General features: G+C 36.9%; 1 protein-coding gene across 1 annotated transcript in view; it reads left to right on the top strand.

The window, feature by feature from the left end:
* Nucleotides 1–18,427, top strand: part of DLC1 (DLC1 Rho GTPase activating protein) — a 230,751-nt gene that overhangs the window by 102,169 nt on the left and 110,155 nt on the right. The window lies entirely within an intron of this gene.

The raw sequence follows: 18,427 nt of genomic DNA, 5'->3' as shown, positions 1-18,427 counted from the left end.
CATCTCTAGATCTCTGGTAAGGATACTATTTCATATAGTACAGGCTCGATGTCCTTTGGTGTTAATTTCCTGGTTGCATTTGATTCACAAGGAAGACAAATACACAGTGATTAAAGGGACCTTAACGGCAGGGTACTTCCTCTCACAGACCTTTGATTGTCAGTGTCAGGCAGCAGAGGACACTTGGTGCTTGGCCCCATGGTGAGACAAGCTGTAGAAGAGGAGGTGATGGAGTGATGACAAGGTGGGTCGGGCCCATCTGTCAGAACTCACAGTGGGAGGACCTTGAAAATCCAGTAGTGACAAGTTCACTGTCATTAAACAAGGCACATAAAAGACCAACTGCTTGGCCCAGTAGGTAGAGCTCTTTTAGTTTCATTTAACTGCAGCTCTAATCAAAAGGAAAAAAAAAAAGTCTTCACTAGATTTTACAAATATATTCTAGATCCAGATAAATCAATTCTTTCTACGAGCGCTGTCCACTGGATGCTCTGTTTTAATAAAGTAATTAAAGGTTCATACATACATAGCTTATTTTGAACCTAAAGCAAACATTAACAAATTTAATCTGACTGGCTACAGGATATTAGTTTCCACATAAACTGGAAAGAAATACAAGTTAATTAGCAGCAGTTTTCTGGTTGCTTTACAATATCTCTAGCCAGTGTTCTAGAATAAATTGGGCAAAATTAAATATTAATTGTTCATTTTTGTAAGTATTATAACTTGTTTTGGCAGAACAGTCTTAGTGGTTTTGTGAGACTTTAGTATGAAGTATCAGTTCCTAGCTAGGTAATCTTGATGTTGCAAAAGTTATGAAATTTGATTTAGGGGAGTGTTTTGTTTCTAAATAAAAATGTCAGGTGAGCACTCGCACTTCAATCTGTCATGCTAAAAAGCAGTTACAGAGACTCTGCCAGAATATGCATGGATGTCTACTGAACACTATTAGAAACTAATAGATATATTTTTATTCCACTGTCATTTATTTCATTTACTAGAAAAAAAGGTTTATGATGCCAATAGATACCAAAAGCTGACATTTCATGCTAAGATTCCTGATGATGTTTAGGGTTTGATTTTTCTTTATTTTTTCTAAATGCAGTAAAATAGCTGATATCATGATTTTAGGTATTTGATTTTTAGTGGCTTATTAACCACACACTACTGTAGTTGTTTCTGAATAAATTACTTTGCTTTTAAAAGTCATACCATATTCACTAGTATACATGTGTATATAAATACATAAATTTTGAAATGCATGTAGCACTATGCAAAGCCAAAGTCTCATTAATCTTAAGGTACCATGGCCATTTTCTTTAGGTTTTGGAAGTAACAGTAGATCCTTGGGACTACAGCTTTCCTCTGAAAGTCCACTTAAAACCATGCCAAATGCACTGGACACAGGATGGCCCCTAAAACTCCTCATGATTTTCTCTTTTATATTCCCTTCTTGATTCTTAAAAAGCGAAGGGTAGAGCTGGGTATTGTGAATGTGCTGTGAGAGGGATCCAGCAGTCAAGAAGACTGTAGACCATTGAAGCAGGACACAAACATACAGGTCCCATGCCTGAACAGGAAAACAGGTGTTTTCTGGAAAGCTAAAACAAATTTCATTCAGTCCCTGCATAATGACAAAGTACATCTAAATAAATATTTATTTAATAAATATTAAATATTTAGCCAGCTTCTGTTTTCTTATTTCACCTGCATTGGTATGGGCCATCACTATGGACCTGCTTATATACTTCTTTGGAAGAACTTTTTCAATCAAAATATGCTGTTGTTATCTTCAAAGGCTTTTTTTTTTCATTTCTTTAATATAGTCTCATCTATTTTGATCTTTAGTATACTTAGAAAGAAAAGCTAAACTGAATTATTTTAGGCCAATAACAAGGATAGGCTGTTACTTTGCATTGCTCCATAACTTGTACTTTAATGCTTTTGTACCTATGACACTTTCCTAGATTCTGTGATGATTGTGTTAATTGTGGAAACATCTTTAAATGTTTCCTGGACAGATATTTAAATGTCAGTATTCACTTTAGTGAAAACAAGTAGTCGCTCAGTGCTTTATATTCCTGTGGTTAGCAACTGAATTTTCCTTTGCTGTTTTGCTGTCTTTTCTGAAGTTCTGTACTAGAATTGGCTTAATTCTAAACAAGATGTTTCCCTGATAGGAATAAATATGTATAGAGTGCCACCTGAGTAATTACTGCTGCTGGCCATCATGCTAAGTCTTTCAGCTGCCCCATTTCTGTCCAATCCAATGTGGTTTTAAGGCAACATATAATTTCCCTGTTAAGGCAAGTTATTTATATCCCAGAGGCTATGTGATTAGGGGGAAAAAAAAAAAAAAGGCAGCATTAGCATTGACGTCTTAAACATATTTTGACACTAATAATATAAGTTTCATCACAGATTGATAAATTGTAAGAATATCTCTTACAACAGACTTCATCACCTATTAGTGAAATACAGTTAAACAAAAGATAACTCTCTTGAAAGGGACCTTTGGAAGTCCTTTCTCCAATCTCCTGCTCAAGCAGGGCCAGACCTGAAGCCAAAGTTGCTCAGGACTTTATGCAGTCCAGTCTTAAAAACCTTCAAATGAAGTTTGTGCAATCTCTGTAGGCTCCCTGCTCCCCAGCTGTATTGTCTCCACGGAGGAGACTGTTTTCCTTATACCCAGTCTGATGCCTTCTGGTTTCAGTTTATGCCTGTTGTCTTTTGTTGTTCTCACATGCACTATGTGAAAAGCCTAATTCAATCTTCTCATTGCCCTCCCATGAGGTCCTGGGGAGCTACTGGTAGGACTCCAAAAGCCATCTCTTCTGGCTGAACAAGTCCTGCAGTTTCAGTTCACAGGCCAAGTGTTCCAGACCCTCAGCAGCTTGGTGGCCCTCCCCTGGAATTGTTCCCTTTTATCAATATCTTTCTTCTATTGGGAGGATCCTGAAACTGGACTCAGTATTGCAGATGTGGTCTACCAAGCACTGAATAGAGGGGGATAATCCCTTCCCTCAATCTACAGGCTATGCTTTTATTGATAAATCCCAGGATGCTGCCAGCTCTCTTTGCTGCCAGGGCACACTGCTGGCTCATGCTCAGCTCGCTGTCTGCCAAGACCCTGGGGCCTTTTCCATAGAGCTGCTCTCCAGTCAGTTTTTATCATTTATTTATCCACTCTTCTCAACTGTAAAATCCTAACTTCCAAACAAAAACATTGTGGGAAACAGTGTTTCATGATTGAGCTCTTTGTTGTCAAAGCAGAAAATACAGCAGAAGGGTTACAAATTTGTTACTTTCAGCAAATTCAGTTTAGTATTACATTACAACTAATTCTAATGTGCTTACATTTTAGAACACCACCATAGAGACTGTAAACTGTTACTCAGTATGTTCTGGTTAGTATCATATATTTAATCTTAATCAAGTTGCTTTTCAGTATTCAGTTATCAGTTACGTAGTGGTTTGGTAGCTTTTATAAGACCCAGCCCAAATTGTGGTCCCTTATTGTATGTATTGGATACCAGAAATATTCTAAAGGAGGTAGTCCCTGACCAAAATAGCTTTTAAATTAAAGCAAACATAAACGAGTTTTTCTTTCCTTTTTTTGGATGTAATAAGCATAACAGAGAATAGTGATAAACAATTAATCAAGTTATTTCTAGCCTAACTTTGTTCAGACTGAATTCATGGTAAAGACCTTTGTTGATTCAGATGAAATATAAACTAGTTCACTTGGTCCTAATTAAAAATGACATGTAATCCTTAGGCCATGGTTTCCAAAGTAGTAATGTGACAGTTTTAACCCCAGCCATGAAACTAAGCACCACGCGGCCGCTTGCTCACTCCCTCCCTCTGCCCCAGTGGGATAGGGGAGAGAATTGGAAGGGCAGAAGTGAGAAAACTCATAGGCTGAGATTAAGACAGTTTAACAGGTAAAGCAAAAACCAAATGAGCAAACAAAGCAAAACAGGGAATTCATTCATGGCTTCCCATCAGCAGGCAGGTGTTCAGCCATCCCCAGGAAAGCAGGGCTCCATCATGCATAGCAGTTACTTGAGAAGACAGACACCATCACTCCAAATGCCTCCCCTTCCTTCTCCTTCCCCCAGCTTTATATGCTAAGCATGACATTCTAAGGTATGGAATATCCCTTTGGTCAGTTGGGGTCAGCTGTCCTGGCTTTGCTCCCTCCCAACTTTTTGTGCACCTGCTCACTGGCAGAGCACAGGAAACCTGAAAAGTCCTTGATTTAGAGTAAGAACTACTTAGCAACAACTAAAACATCAGTGTGTCATCAACATTATTCTCATACCAAATCCAAAACACAGCACTGTACCAGCTACTGAGAAGAAAATTTACTTAATCTCAGCCAAAACCAGGACACAAGAATAACAGAGAATGATGATAACCAATTAATCTAGTTATTTCTAGACTAATTTTGTTTGGACTGAGTTAATGGTAAAGACTTATGTTGCTTCAGATGAAAAGGATTATATTTCATTTGGTCCTCATTGATATTGACATGTAACCATTAGGCTATGGTTTCCAAAGTAGTGATGTGACTCTTGATTTGGAAAACAGGACATGGGCTTTCTTTTTCAGTGTCCAGAAACAGTCAGCTTCTGAAAAGTTGAGATGCCCAGAGCCAAATTTTAAATTTAACTTTTGGCTACATTTTCATAGTTATTTTGGTATCTGAAGGTGAAAAAGACACTCTTTGTTGTATTTTTTCCCTGTAAATGTTACCTTTGAGTAGTAAAGTCTGCACATGGCACAGAATTATGAAGGTACTTAATCATTTCTCAAAAATTTAATAAGCTCTTCTTTACTTCTTTGGGTTCCTAGACAACATTCAAAGCATCTGTAAGATCGCATTATGCTCCTCTATATTTGAAAATAGGACTTGGACTGCTAAGTTGTTTCAGAGTTTTTGAAAATGAACCAAAGAGCTGAATAATTTTAAATCGTCTTTAATATGAAGAGCTTAGAGCACTTAAGGAAGTGCAGTGGGATAATTTTTCTCTTTTTGCATCTGTTAAAACAGAAGGATAAGAAATGGTTTCCATCCCAGACAGCCAGCACAGGGTTTTGTTGTTTCTATGTTTTAGGTACTCATATACACAATTTAAACTCCTATCATTGGAATAAAAAGGTCCTTTTCAAGCTCCTTAGGGAAAAGAGAGAGTTCTTTGATGTTTTATAAAGAAACCATGTTTATTTCCATTTCTCTAAGGACATGCTGAAAATCAGATGAGAAACACCCAATAGCACACTTTGGATTAGGCACACCTGGAGGCAAAAGTTTCTTCGTGATATGGAACCTTCTGTGGCAGCACGGTGATAGGGCTGTATATAACTGCAGTGTCACAGGTTGCTCAGAATCGTTTTTTTTCCCTTGTTAGAGCTGTTGATTTCTGCTCTGAATACCTTCTCGTATAGCAAGTAATGATTGAGAGAATTTCTGTATCTCCTTGTAGTATGTTTAGCCTAATCAACTAGATTTTTTTATTGTCTGTAATAACAAGGGTTCTAACCATATCTGATAAAAGGTGGTTCTCATTACCTTGAAGATTTTAAAATACCTTGTGGTATCTAGTAGTCAAGTTTAGCCAGTGTCTCAAATCTCCTCTGCAAATACTCTTGTAAAATTAGATTGCTTTTGCACTTGTCAGGAAGTGGCAATCAAATCAAATGCTGATTCTTTAGGATATGGTAGATGTCATTTATCTTTAATATGCACCAGTGTGTAATTCTTATATGCAAAGTCAGTCGGTTGTCTCATGCAATTGCTTTATTACCATCTTCAACCTACTTTTTTGTTGATTTTGGCTATTAGTGAATTTCCCCTTCATGACGTTTGAGGAAAGAATCAGATAACTGCATGAAATTGTTGCTTAATTCATAAGTTTTACAAATAAAGAACTGAACACCATGTTTATAGACACAATTGCCAAATGGTCTATAAACTATGAATCTGCAAGGAGTTATTCCTGCAGGTAATCCAGTCACATGAGTTTGAACTAAGCATGGAAGTAGAAGCTTGTTAAATCCAAGTCTAAAATTATTTCATTGAAATCTTCTCTGAGTGAATAGCCTCTTTAGTTCAATTGGTAGGTATTAATTTAAAGCCCAATCTACGGTGGATTCAATTGCACCTGCTGCTGTACTTTGGCCTAAAATAAGATGAGATATTTGCTAACCAATTTTAGAGTGCTAGCCAGATACATCATATCTCAGTAGACACTAACAAGCAGAATTGAAAGGCAAAGAGGAAAGTAACCAGCAATTTTAATACATATCAAAATAAAGTTTGAAATTAGAGCCATCAAAATATCTGTTAAAAGGTAAGGGAAAAAAAAATAATAAACCACTGCCTCCTCCAGACAGTTTACCTAATTTACAATGCCATCCTGGAATAAATGTTTCTTCGTGTTGCAAGGAAGAAAAAGACATTGAGACTTTTGTTAAGGATTTATCTACTAGTTGTCTTATATTGAGCACTGTTTACAGAAGAAAGCCCTACACTAGAAAGATTTTGCTCTTGTAGTTACTATGGGAGGTTCTCAAAGCAGCAGTGAAACTCCAGAACATTTGGAGAGTTCCAAGGACTTATTTTAGTGGTAAGCTCATGCTAACTCTTTGACTGGAATAATATTTCTTGTGTCAGCACAGGTGTGTCTTCAGCAGGGCTCTATTTCACATTCATAATTGATATAACTTTAAAGTGTATATCAGGTTAATCAATTTTGAGAGGTTGATTTCATCATTATCAGGGCATTTGTGGCTGGAAAATTATTGGAAAGTTGAAAGAGACTCATGGGAATAATCTCTAGTTTTCCTAAAATTTCTTTCACCCTTTTAGAGGAAGATCGCAGACTAGTACATTTTATACAGATCACCCTTACAACTTAAGTCTGACTCTGTTTTGAAGGATGGATTCAGATAGCATCTGTAGGAAAAATGCCTTTTAGCAGCCATTCAATTATCTATTGCAGGATAAGACAATAAAAAAGGATCAAGTAGAAGACAGTGTTTCTGTTGCACAAGTTAAAGTAGGATTCACTCCAAAGCAGTACTGGATTTTGCAGTCAGGGATTTTATACCTGCCATGCTTTTCAACAGTAAAAGTCTTTGCACCTCATCTCTTTTTTTTTTTTTTTTTTTTAATCTCCCAGTACAGTAGCTGTCAGTGTTTAATCACTCTATATTGATAACCACTTGATGTTTATGTGCAATTTCTTGTCTGTTCCAGTAAAAAAATGAGAGGACAATCAAATAAAGGTGGCAGATTCAAAACAAAGGGGGAGGCATTTTTCCACACAGTCTAGAACTGAACTATGGGACTCCTTGCCTCAGTATATTGCAGATACTAAAGTTTTACACAGGTTTAGAAAAAGTCTAGACAAACTAATGAGAGGAATTGATTAGTATAATGCTCTCTTCAATGAACTTAATGACACCACTGATTTTTGTAAGATTTATCCAAATCATAACCCTCTATGTACCAATTCAGAACTTGCCCAAGATGTCAAATTAGTATTGCAATGTCTAGTGGATAAGTCATAATCCAAATATTGAATTAGGTTTTGATTTGTCAGACATGTTATCTTGTAGTAAAAATGTATTGAATATTCGGCCTGATATGTAAGCTGAATATATTTTTGTCATAAGTGTTTCTTACGTTTTGTAAGAAGCATGTATTTCCTCCAGGGAACAGTACCAATTATTTATCATCAAATTAAGAGTACTATATAACATATAGCAAAAAACCTCTACATGGTAGGAAACTTGTTAGCAATAATTAGAGGGTTCTTAAAATTTACAGAAATCTATCAAGGATGAGAATACAGTAAGTCAAGGCAATTCTTCAGCTGAATAAACAGGAAAGAAAAAAATTCTAAGCGTATCATAAGGATATAAAAACACAAATTTAACCAGGGACCACACTAGAAACTGTAGAGATATAGATATAGATATATTTTACAGTTACAGTGAAAACTTGGCATCATTTTGTTTTTAATGAGGAACTGGATATTGAAAAACTAACCAAGAAAGGTTCCAATCTAAGAAGTTGCTACATATATTAACTTTTGCAGTACATTTCAAAGGCATTTCCGGAGAGACAATGTATGCCACATTAGACAAACTAAGAAGAATAAGAAACAGACATCTTTTCATAAAGCAAATCTAGATAAAAATCTTCAGCAAAGTAAATTGCATTTAGTTATATTAAAAGACTGAGAGATAAGAAATGATCCATACTTTTTTTTTCCCCCAGAATAATCATTATAGCTTAAGTAAGTTAAGCTAACTCTACTGATCCATAGAAAGAATTCCACATCTGGAAAATCTTTGCTACATCTGTGTTGGGGTTTTGAGCTTTTTGGTGCTTTGTTCACCAGTTCCCATGACTCTAACTTAAACCTCTCTCTTATTTTCTTAAGTGCATTCCAGTTCAACTGAAGATGGTGTGATCATTTCATTTCCTGAGATCCGTTAGTTAAGCTTCCTAACCTGTTTTCCTTAAACAGAAAAAAAAAAACCCAACCCTGAAATATAAAGCAACATAAAAAAAAAAGACAAAGTGTCTTTGTAGTATTCTGCAGTATGGACAATCATTTGTTTGAATGATTGTCCATAGACTTCAGTCTACGGACCAAAGTAAGATGGAGAATTGTAATTGTCAAAGATAACAGGCAAGTAAATGCATTATTGCAGACTTCCAGCTGTGTTTAGCAAGTAGCAGCAAGGACAGTGCTACTAGATGAGACACATTCCAGCACTGAAACTCTCGGTTTGCCATGCACCATGCAGTAGCAGCACTGCTTAAAATCTGAATTGTGCTGGCCAGGCCAGTACAGTGCAGACAACCAGAAAAGAGTTGGCTCCTGTATTTCTGCTGATAAGAAGCAGCAGATTTCATTGATTCAGTCAGGTGAACTCAAAGGCATAATACTTGCCTGACTTTGCAACAATTAGACACTTATCCATCCATAGAATAGTCTTTTAAGAAACAAGAAAAGTGCTGTATTCTGAGCAATTCTGGTTTATGCTGTCAATAGCTCAAATTTTGGTGTACACTTTTATCATAGAATTAGGATATCTTCTTTCATCACAGCCTGTAGCAAGGCATGTTCTGGTCATTGTGCTAAACAACCTGATTTATTAAATATTGGTGTTTACTACCGAATCTTTCGAATTATTGGAGCAAATAACAGTTAAATCATAGAAGGAATTTAGGTGCATTGTAGCTTAATTCATGAAGTGCTAATGGCCTTCATATTTCATCAATTAAAAGATTAAGTTCTTTGAGCAAGAAAAAGCTAATTCATATTACCAGACACACAAAAAAATCCATACATTATCTGTAACTGCAGGATAAAATACATTTCAGAGGAGCAGTTATCACCAAACCAAAATTTACAAGATGCCAAATTTTAAATTAAGGATTATTCTTAAAGAGCACCCACATAGATTAAGGTAGGAAAACCAGAGGCATAATTCTGCTCTCCAGTGACACTGGAAAATATGCATGCCATTATGATTTAACTATCATCATAACTGTAATATCTGCTTATAGTTAACGGATTTTGAAGGTGCAATACAATTTTTTTTCTTTCTTTCATTGCCTGCTCTGGATCTCTTGAATGAAACACAGTGCCTAACTTGCAAACCAAAGTCAGTAAATTGCTTCACATCTAAGCCTCAGAGGACACACACTACTCTGTAGCTTAGACTGCAGTGCTGCATTTTGAGCAGTATAAACGCATAAAGGAATGTACCAAACCTTATAGGTCACCGATTCATTTCTAAGAAGATTCAGTTAAGTTTCCTATGCACCCTTCTAATTTATACTGGACATTTTTGAACTTTCTGGATTTAATGAGTTTCATTAAAAATAGGGACTTCATTCCCAGTTTCAAGAGTTTTTATGGAGGTTGAGCTGGATTACACTCCATCGTGCCCTTCAACTCTGCTTCCCCCCAAGTCCTTCTGCCTTCAGTGCCCTACCCCAAACATCTCCTGAGTGTGTTTACCGGGCTTTCTCAAGGAAGACCAGTATCGCTCCAAGCCTCCAGGTCCAGAGCTGACAACAATTACTTTGCCAGACCTCTGCCCATGAAGTCACACCTTCATTCTAAGCAACAGTTTACTTATTCTAAGGCACCTAAAGCTTTTAAGTAAACCACCCAGTCTTGCATAGTATGTGGGGTATTTTTTAATAATGTTCTTTTTTGCTTGCTTACACAGAAAACACAAAAATAACAAATCCAGCATTCTTTTTCTTCATTGATTTCCTCACTTTTGTGGTATTTACTTCTGGCTTAAGTTCAGTCATCTTAACATAGGATCTTACTGTAGGTCATGTTATATCACTTGAATGTGGGAGTCTTTCCAGCTCATTTTCCAGAGCATTTTCCTATTCATTAGCACAATAACAGAAAGTGATGGCTCAGTCTATGATAAACTGTGAAACTAAGTTCATCTCTACGATCTTTTGCTAAGGCTTTCTTGACACCTATTCAATTAATTTTCTTCATAGTTCGAGTTTCAGCCTTCCTCTTGGGTAAGTTTCCATTCATTCAAGCCTTTTCCTCAGGAATAGGAAAGAAAAGTAGTTCCCCTAATGCTATTTGTCATGAACTCTCTACCACAAGAGCTGACCAAAAAGCAAAGTTAGGCCTCTGAACCAGAACCTGGAACAAAACTTCCTTATTCAGTAGTGCCTACAAGGACTCACAACCCATGTGCATGTTCCCCTGTTAGCATATACAGCAGCCCATGCTGTACAATGTTTCTTGTAAACATATGTCTTAACTCAATATGATTGTATCCCTTGTCTTCCTTTCCCGTATGCTTTTAAGGCAGTTTTTCATTGTTCTTTTAAAGGGTTCATTCAACATGTAATTAGATGAGCATGATTAATTATCTCATATTTCATAAGGGAGAGCTACCCAATTGCAGAACAAAGCAGACCTTTAATGGGAATTGAACACTTTCACCATGTTCTTACTGTGGCTATACTTCATTTTTCATTTCTTGGCATTACAGTAGTCAGCTGTAGTATGCTCAGCCAACTGTACAAAATCTACGTACCTGAAATATTGAGAGAGATGTGAATCCCTAAAAGTTGTAGTAATTGTTTAGCTGTGGATCTTGATGTGGATTTGTGTTCAAATGCATGCTGTCAATTTTTAAATGGGATTTATAGCCTGGCTTGCAATTCAGGCAATAATTCCTGGTTTTCATTATGCACAAATCTGCTATCCTTGCAAAATATATATCCTTCTTCATGTACTCTGTGGGCTAGCTTGTGATTCACCTTTGCACAGGTAGGCTGAAGGTTGTGATTGCCTTAGAGATTTGTGTTGAAAGTGAGTCACAGTGTTGTTTCCCCAACTGTTTAAGTTCAGGGATTCAGCATTTTCTGTAAACCAGATCACCGAAATGATTCACATTAAGTCTATCTGGTTTTTAACCTATGTTGTTTTAGTGAGCTGGCTTTCAGCAAGCTGTGCAAACAGTTGCCCCAGTACCAAATGAGATAACAGTTTAGTGTAATAAGGGAGACACAGACAAAAAAAAAGTATGAAGGAAGAAATATTTCCTGTAGCACCCTTCTGCTGCTAGTGTCTTAGGAAATAAATGCCTGAAAGAGGCTGCACAAGGTGTAGATAGTCATAGAGAATTTTGCATAGAAAATGTATTTAAATACTAAGAAGATGCAATTCTAACTGACCTAGAATTAGGACTTAAAGCAGTCACAGAGCCATTCAGAAGCTACTACAACAGTTTTTGGTTGTAATGATGGAGTTCCTTCAGAGATTTAAGACTCTTACAGACATCTGTTTGCAGAATAAACATATCCCCTTTTGCCCCTGTGTTTGCTGTGCTGGTGTGATCATGAGGTACATACATGAGCTGCATAACCATCCTCATCCGGACTCCCCGGTACAAGACATGTGACTTACATCAGTTCTGCTGCCTTTTGGGACTCTCCCACCAGTACAGTGTCCATTGCATTAGTCCTCTAATCTGTCCCTGCTGAATTGAATTTTCTGTGGAACCTTTAGCATTTCAAAACAATCACACATTCACAATGCAAACCATTTCTTTACATAGACTGTTGATATATTACCACGCTTTAGTCCTTCCCTTTTTCGCTAAGGGCTACTGTTCCTAACAGAGGTCCCTACCATTAACATCTTTTTTTTCCTGCCAGGAGTATAAAGATCATGTAACCCCCGTGCAGAGAGAGCTCTGCTGGGAACTGTGAAAGCAGTGTGTGTTTACAGTAACACTAGACACCAGTTCAGAACACATCAGCATTTTTTGCCCAACAGGAATCCAGCACATTGGTTCTCAGGCAAATAGGAGCAGAATAGACCTAAGGTCGCCATGTGCTTGATGCTAACGCACAAGTTCAGTTCTTTGTTTCAAGCTTCAGCATCACACTTATCTAGCCTTTTCTGAGCTTCCTTGTTTGGTAGATGTTGGCAGTTGGTCTCCTACTATTTTTCCAAGACAGCTTCTTTAATGGTGTGATTTTCATTGACAAAATAAACACAGTAATTGCAAATGTTTTCACGACCTTCTCTGTGTCCACAAATTCATTCTTGTCTTTACACACCACACACCAATGTGAAAGTCAAAAAGAGAAAAAGTCCCTTTTTCCATAAAATGCTGCAAAAAATATAACCTTCTCCAGAATATGAAGTTTTGCAACAAGTATGAAGTTAGATGTGACAAGCAAGCAGGGCATTTATGGAAGAACTTTAAGAAATTACAATATTCAAAAAACTGGAGATAACCTAGACTTCCTTAGTAAAACAGAAAATATTTCATTTGGGATATATTTACATTTACTTTGTATTGCCTCTCAGAGAGGAAAAATATAACTACTGAAGATCAAAATATACTGGGGTGGTGATGAGATATGTTTAAAATTTCATAGGCAGGTATGAGAACTATGTATAGACCATGTTTTGGTTGGTGAACAGTAGTACTTCGCTGAAAACATAGCAAGGACATGTGCATAGATATATAAGATGTGTATAAAGATCTTAATTTGAAAAGAGACTGAAAATACTTTTTCTGCAGTCTTCTCACCTCCAAGGCCTTTTAAAAAGGGCCTGATTCCTCTAGACGAAGACTAATAAAAGATTTTTAATATTGCAAGCCCACAATCCAGGATCAAATTAATGTATCTTTGATCTAAATTAATTTTCAATATCCATCAAGGACATACCTGAGAGCTTTTTTGAAAGTTTACTTAAAATCATAGAATTGTAGAATGGTTTGGTTTGGAAGGGACCTTAAATATCATCTAGTTCCAACCCCCCTGCCATGGGCACGGACACCTTCCCCCAGACCAGGCTGCTCAAAGCCCCATCCAGCCTGGCCTTGGGCACTGCCAGGAATGGGGCATCCACAGCTGCTCTGGGCAACCAGTTCCAGTGCCTCACCACCTGCACATCATCTTAGCTGCCAGAAGTTCTTGCATAGTAATTTGGTTGTCCATATATTGAAATCCTACAGTTCTTACACAGGGGAGGAGGTTTTCAACATCAAATAACTAGGTTATTCAGAATGAAATGAGGTTAATTAGTAACTGAATCTAATCCTATCAACTGAAACTCAGAGCTGTCATGACTTTTTAGGGACAGAGCCTTTCAAAGCTTGTTTAATATTGAAGGACTTACATTAAAACGTGGTTTTTAATTGCCCTTTTGGGTTTTCTTATGGATTTGCATATACAGTATAGATTTATGTTTTGACCTTCTGAAATATATTTCTGTTTTATTTCTGACTTTTGTGACCAGCTAGTCCAGCTCAAATTTATTATCGGTACACTGACAGCTGCTCATTCCACTATCAACACCAAATTTCATACAGTCTTTTAAGAAGAGTACACCAAGATTAAGAGAGTATACCTGTTTGTCTACAAGAGTACAACGTTTTTGCCTATAACTTATGGTGAAAGTTTTCACTGAACTTAAAGAAGTATTTTGTTTTATTAAGCATTTCTAGTACTTGACTAAAGTGTAGTAAGTTTGGATTGAGAAAAATTACCAACATTCTTGTAAAAAAGCCATCCTTTCATATCCCCTTCGAAGAACTTCAATGTTTCTCTTTAATTTGCTTCCTTATGCAAAAAGTGTTAAAGAGCACCACTGACACGAAAAAAATCTCTTGCTTTTCTTTCAAATGTCACCTGTAGACACACTTGTTCTCAGCAAACAGGGCTGAGCTGATTTAACCCATGAAAAAGCATCCAGTGGGTGTCTGTTGTTTCAGTTAACCTTTCAGTTAAAAGGCTGAAGTCTTGATATGACAAATTTTATGTCTGAGTACCAGGTCCTTTTTCACAGGGAAGGGGTAGCAGGTTATCGAGGGGTTGTGAAACTTTCTGAGCAAAGAAAACCTACTTTCAGGGTTGGCTCTTTCTAAAAAGGGCATGAATTATGATACTGTTACATACTTCCTCTAGTGTTATATTGTGCTCATTTGTCATATTAAGTTTTGCTATTTCAATTTTGATTTTTCTAACTGCTATGTTTAAATATATACTGTTGAGGACTTGCACCATAGCTGATACATGCATCCTTCTGTTTTACATTAGCACAATTTTTTTTCCATTAGTTTTGTATTCACAAATTTTATTTTGTCTTTACACATGTTCCACAGATTAATTAGTCCTAGTTTGGAGGAAAAACATACACAAACTCAACACTTTTTTCCATGTCAGGTCAGTTTTTTGAATCTTTGTACCACCTTAAATGTTTCCCTTCTTTTCTTGATGTGCTCATGCTTTAAATACTTGTAGACTGTTATTATTACTCTCCCCTTGCATTATTAGCTGTCGTTTGGCCAAGCAGAATATGTTTTAATCTTTCCTCATAAATCAAACTCTCCAGCCCCTTAATCATCTCTTTTGTTGTTATCTGAATTCAAAACTTCTTTCAAAACTTGTTGATGCCTTCGTGGTACTGCAGAGGCTAAACCTGCATGCTGCATTTGAGAAAGGATTCTTTTCTGCCAAACAGAGTATATCTTGTTGTTCTTTATGGAAATACTAAGAATGCAAATAACAGTTGATATAGGTGAGCAAAATATTTCATATTGTGAGTAAAACATGAGGAATAGAAAAGAAGAAATGCCATACATTTTACCACACTTCTCAGTCAAACATTTGAGATGTATATCCTTTCACCGTTACTGCAATACTTTATTTTTAATAAATATACATTTAAAATATTACTTTAACTTATCAATCTCAGATGTGAGCTTTGACTTCTTGTTTGTTTGCTTCCTCAACTTCTTTGGGGAGTGTTTTATTTCCTTCTTCCAATTACCATATTTTCCTAGGAATTTCTACGTCATCTACTTATAAATGTGAAATAATTTCTCCATTATTTCCCAAATTCTTTCTTTCCCTCACCCCTTCTGTTATGAATTACTTAAAGAAACAGTTGTACTTACTTGCTACCAGTGTACATAAAGATCTGTAAGTAGTTTTTCCATGTACGTGTTGCTGCTGCTATTTTAGATAATCACATTTTTTCAAGGCCTAATTTTGCCAGTTCCAGAGCCATTAATACCTTGCAATGAATTTAAGTGCAAGACTCATATTTCCTATTTTCTTTTAAGAAACTTATAAATTCAGTATTGTAATTATGTGTCCTGGTTTCAGCTGGGATAGAGTTAATTTTATTCTTAATAGTTAGTACAGTGCTGTGTTTTAGCTATGATGTGAGAACAATGTTGATAGCACACTATGTTTTTAGTTGTTTCTGGGTAATGTTTATACTGAATCAGGGACTTTTCATTTTCTTGGGTCCTTCCAGCCAGAGTGCTGGAGGGGCACAAGAAATTGGGAGGGAACATGGCCAGGACAGGTGACCCAAGCTAGCCAAAGAGGTGTTCCATGCCGTATGACATCATGCTGAGTATATAAACTGGGGGAAGAAGAAGGAAGGTGGGGACATCTGGCATTATGGCATGTCTTCCCAAGTAACCGCTATGTGTGTTGGAGCCCTGCTTCCTTGGGGATGGCCAAACACCTGCCTGCCCATGGGAATTGGTGAATTAATTCTTTCTTTGCTTGTGTGCGCAGCTTTTGCTTTACCTTTTAAATTGTTCTTATCTCAACCCTTGAATTTTACATTCCTTTCCAATCCTCCTTCCCATTCCTCTGGGTGGGAGGGAGTGGGCAAGTGGCTCCGTGGTGCTTGGTTGCCAGCTGGGGCTAAACCACAACAGTTCTCCTATGTAGCCCACCTCATCGTCTAGATATATTTTTAACAGCAAATGACTACCGTAGTTTCAGACTGAAGAAAACCAGAGAAGATAATCTCAGTTTCAGACCCAGTTCATACGGGAATACCACCATATATTGCTTACTTTTCAAAATAATTACTTGACAGTTAAACAGTATTAGGTCAGATACCAAGATATAGCAAAACACATGTCAGGGTGTCAGCCCTACAAACCCAAGGTTCACACCTTCACCTTGCTTTTGAGTCTGTGAAGTGCAGTTTGCTAAACATATAATAATGAAAAGCCCTCCTAAAATAATCTGGGGGAATTTGCCAGGCAGTAGCTAGCCTCAGGACCCCAAAGTTAGGCTAAATACTGCTGTACCCTATCAGCCTCCTGGCCCCAAAACCAGCTAGTCCAAGTTGAATATTCTTCCCCAGCCAGCCCCCAATACCAGTGCTGTAACTTTGACTCTAAGTCAAAATTTTCCATGCACTGTAGTAATGCTCCAGAGGGCAGATATGCCATGTCTAAAATCAGATGCCAGCAGGAACAGCAAAGTGCATGCAGAAGCAATTTTGGCTGGTTAGCTGTGAAGTAAATTAAGTAAAGATATGAAGAAATCCAATTCCTAGAACAGCAAACCAGAGTGTCTCATTAAAACCTCATTTAATAGTGTTGCTAACTTAATGCAGTAAATATGAAACATTAAATTCTAATAATAACTTTAGCTGAAGTTTTAGATTTCCTTTCTAAGTGTTTAAGGTATGCTCTGTACATTCATTATTCACAAAGACTTTATTATGGATAACAAGATATATCTTTCAGTTGTTATGGTGACTGCTTTAATCTTCAGGACAATTATGTTTGACACTCCATATAAAGCTTTAACTTGCATCTGTGATACATTAAGCTTACAAAAGGTGAAGTGAAACATTAGATTCTTTATCTCTTAAAGATTAAGCATTAGAACTTGTAATCAGCAGTTGCTGCAAGACTTCAGTTGAAATAATGAACACCAGAAGAAAGACATCCTCCAAAACAGCATGCAACACTTAATGGAGTATCACAGGTTTTCTTTTTTATTATAAAAAAAGTAACATAATTGTAGCCAATATCCTGAAAAAAATTCTGTTCAGTGCAAAGATGACAATTATTTAAAATTATGTTCATTCCATTCCAACATTTATTCCATTCCATCAGAGCAGGACATAAGGAAAGTTCTCACTAGCGATGTAATAGCTGAATTTTAATTGCCAAATGGAGACACGCATTTAAAACTACAGTAGATTACAGATACACTTGCTTTTCTCTCTTGCATCTTTCCTTCTTTTCCTGTCTCTGCTTCGCAAAACTGTGTATACCAGTCTCCCTCCCAACTCCAGCAGAACGTTTTCATTCTGTAAGATATTAGATGAGGGACTAATCAATCTTCCACCTTTTTGTGAGATGAAGTAGTGGGGTCACTAAAAGCCCAGGTGAGATGGGTTCTCTCATTCATTCAACCTGTTACAGGGCTGGTAGCAGCTTAGAGCTGTGTTTGCAAAGACTTCCCAGGCTGTACATATCTCAGGTGAGAAAATACCTTCTGAGCTGTTGATCACTAACCTCCAGTGCTGCAGAATTGCTATGAAATAGAGTTTCTCAGGGGCTTGCCAATGGCTACAACAAAGGGACTTTTGGAAGGATGAAAAAAGGAATGTCTACAAAAGATCAAATTTCTGTACCAAATCATCATCAAGTATTTAAGAAAAACTTGCTAGAACTTTTAAAGATCAGGAAACTGACATTTCATTCATTTTCCCCAAAGGACTGGATTTTAAATGATTATGTAAATAAAGCACCTCAAAGAAGTTGTGTCACAGAGAACTCCAGGACAAATGGTTAAAGCATGGCAGACATCAGAAACTGAAATCTGGAGTCTGGGGAAGTTAGGCAGTATTAAAAATAAATCCCCAGTCTAACTATGCAAATAAACATTTGCACAAAAAAGGAGCAAGAAGTTACCGTGCACAAACTTTCCAGCAGTGCTTTAATTAGTGAAATCTTGAAATCTACTGATGATCTGTTCCAATACCTACCTAAAAGTTTAGATTCAGTTTGGATCCTACTTCCTACATTGTTGCTTCCTATGAAAATTCCAGTATTTCTCCTG

The sequence above is a fragment of the Falco cherrug genome, chromosome 1, assembly GCF_023634085.1.
Source record: "Falco cherrug isolate bFalChe1 chromosome 1, bFalChe1.pri, whole genome shotgun sequence".
Lineage (NCBI taxonomy): Eukaryota > Metazoa > Chordata > Aves > Falconiformes > Falconidae > Falco > Falco cherrug.
This window is presented reverse-complemented; position numbering and strand designations above follow the sequence as displayed.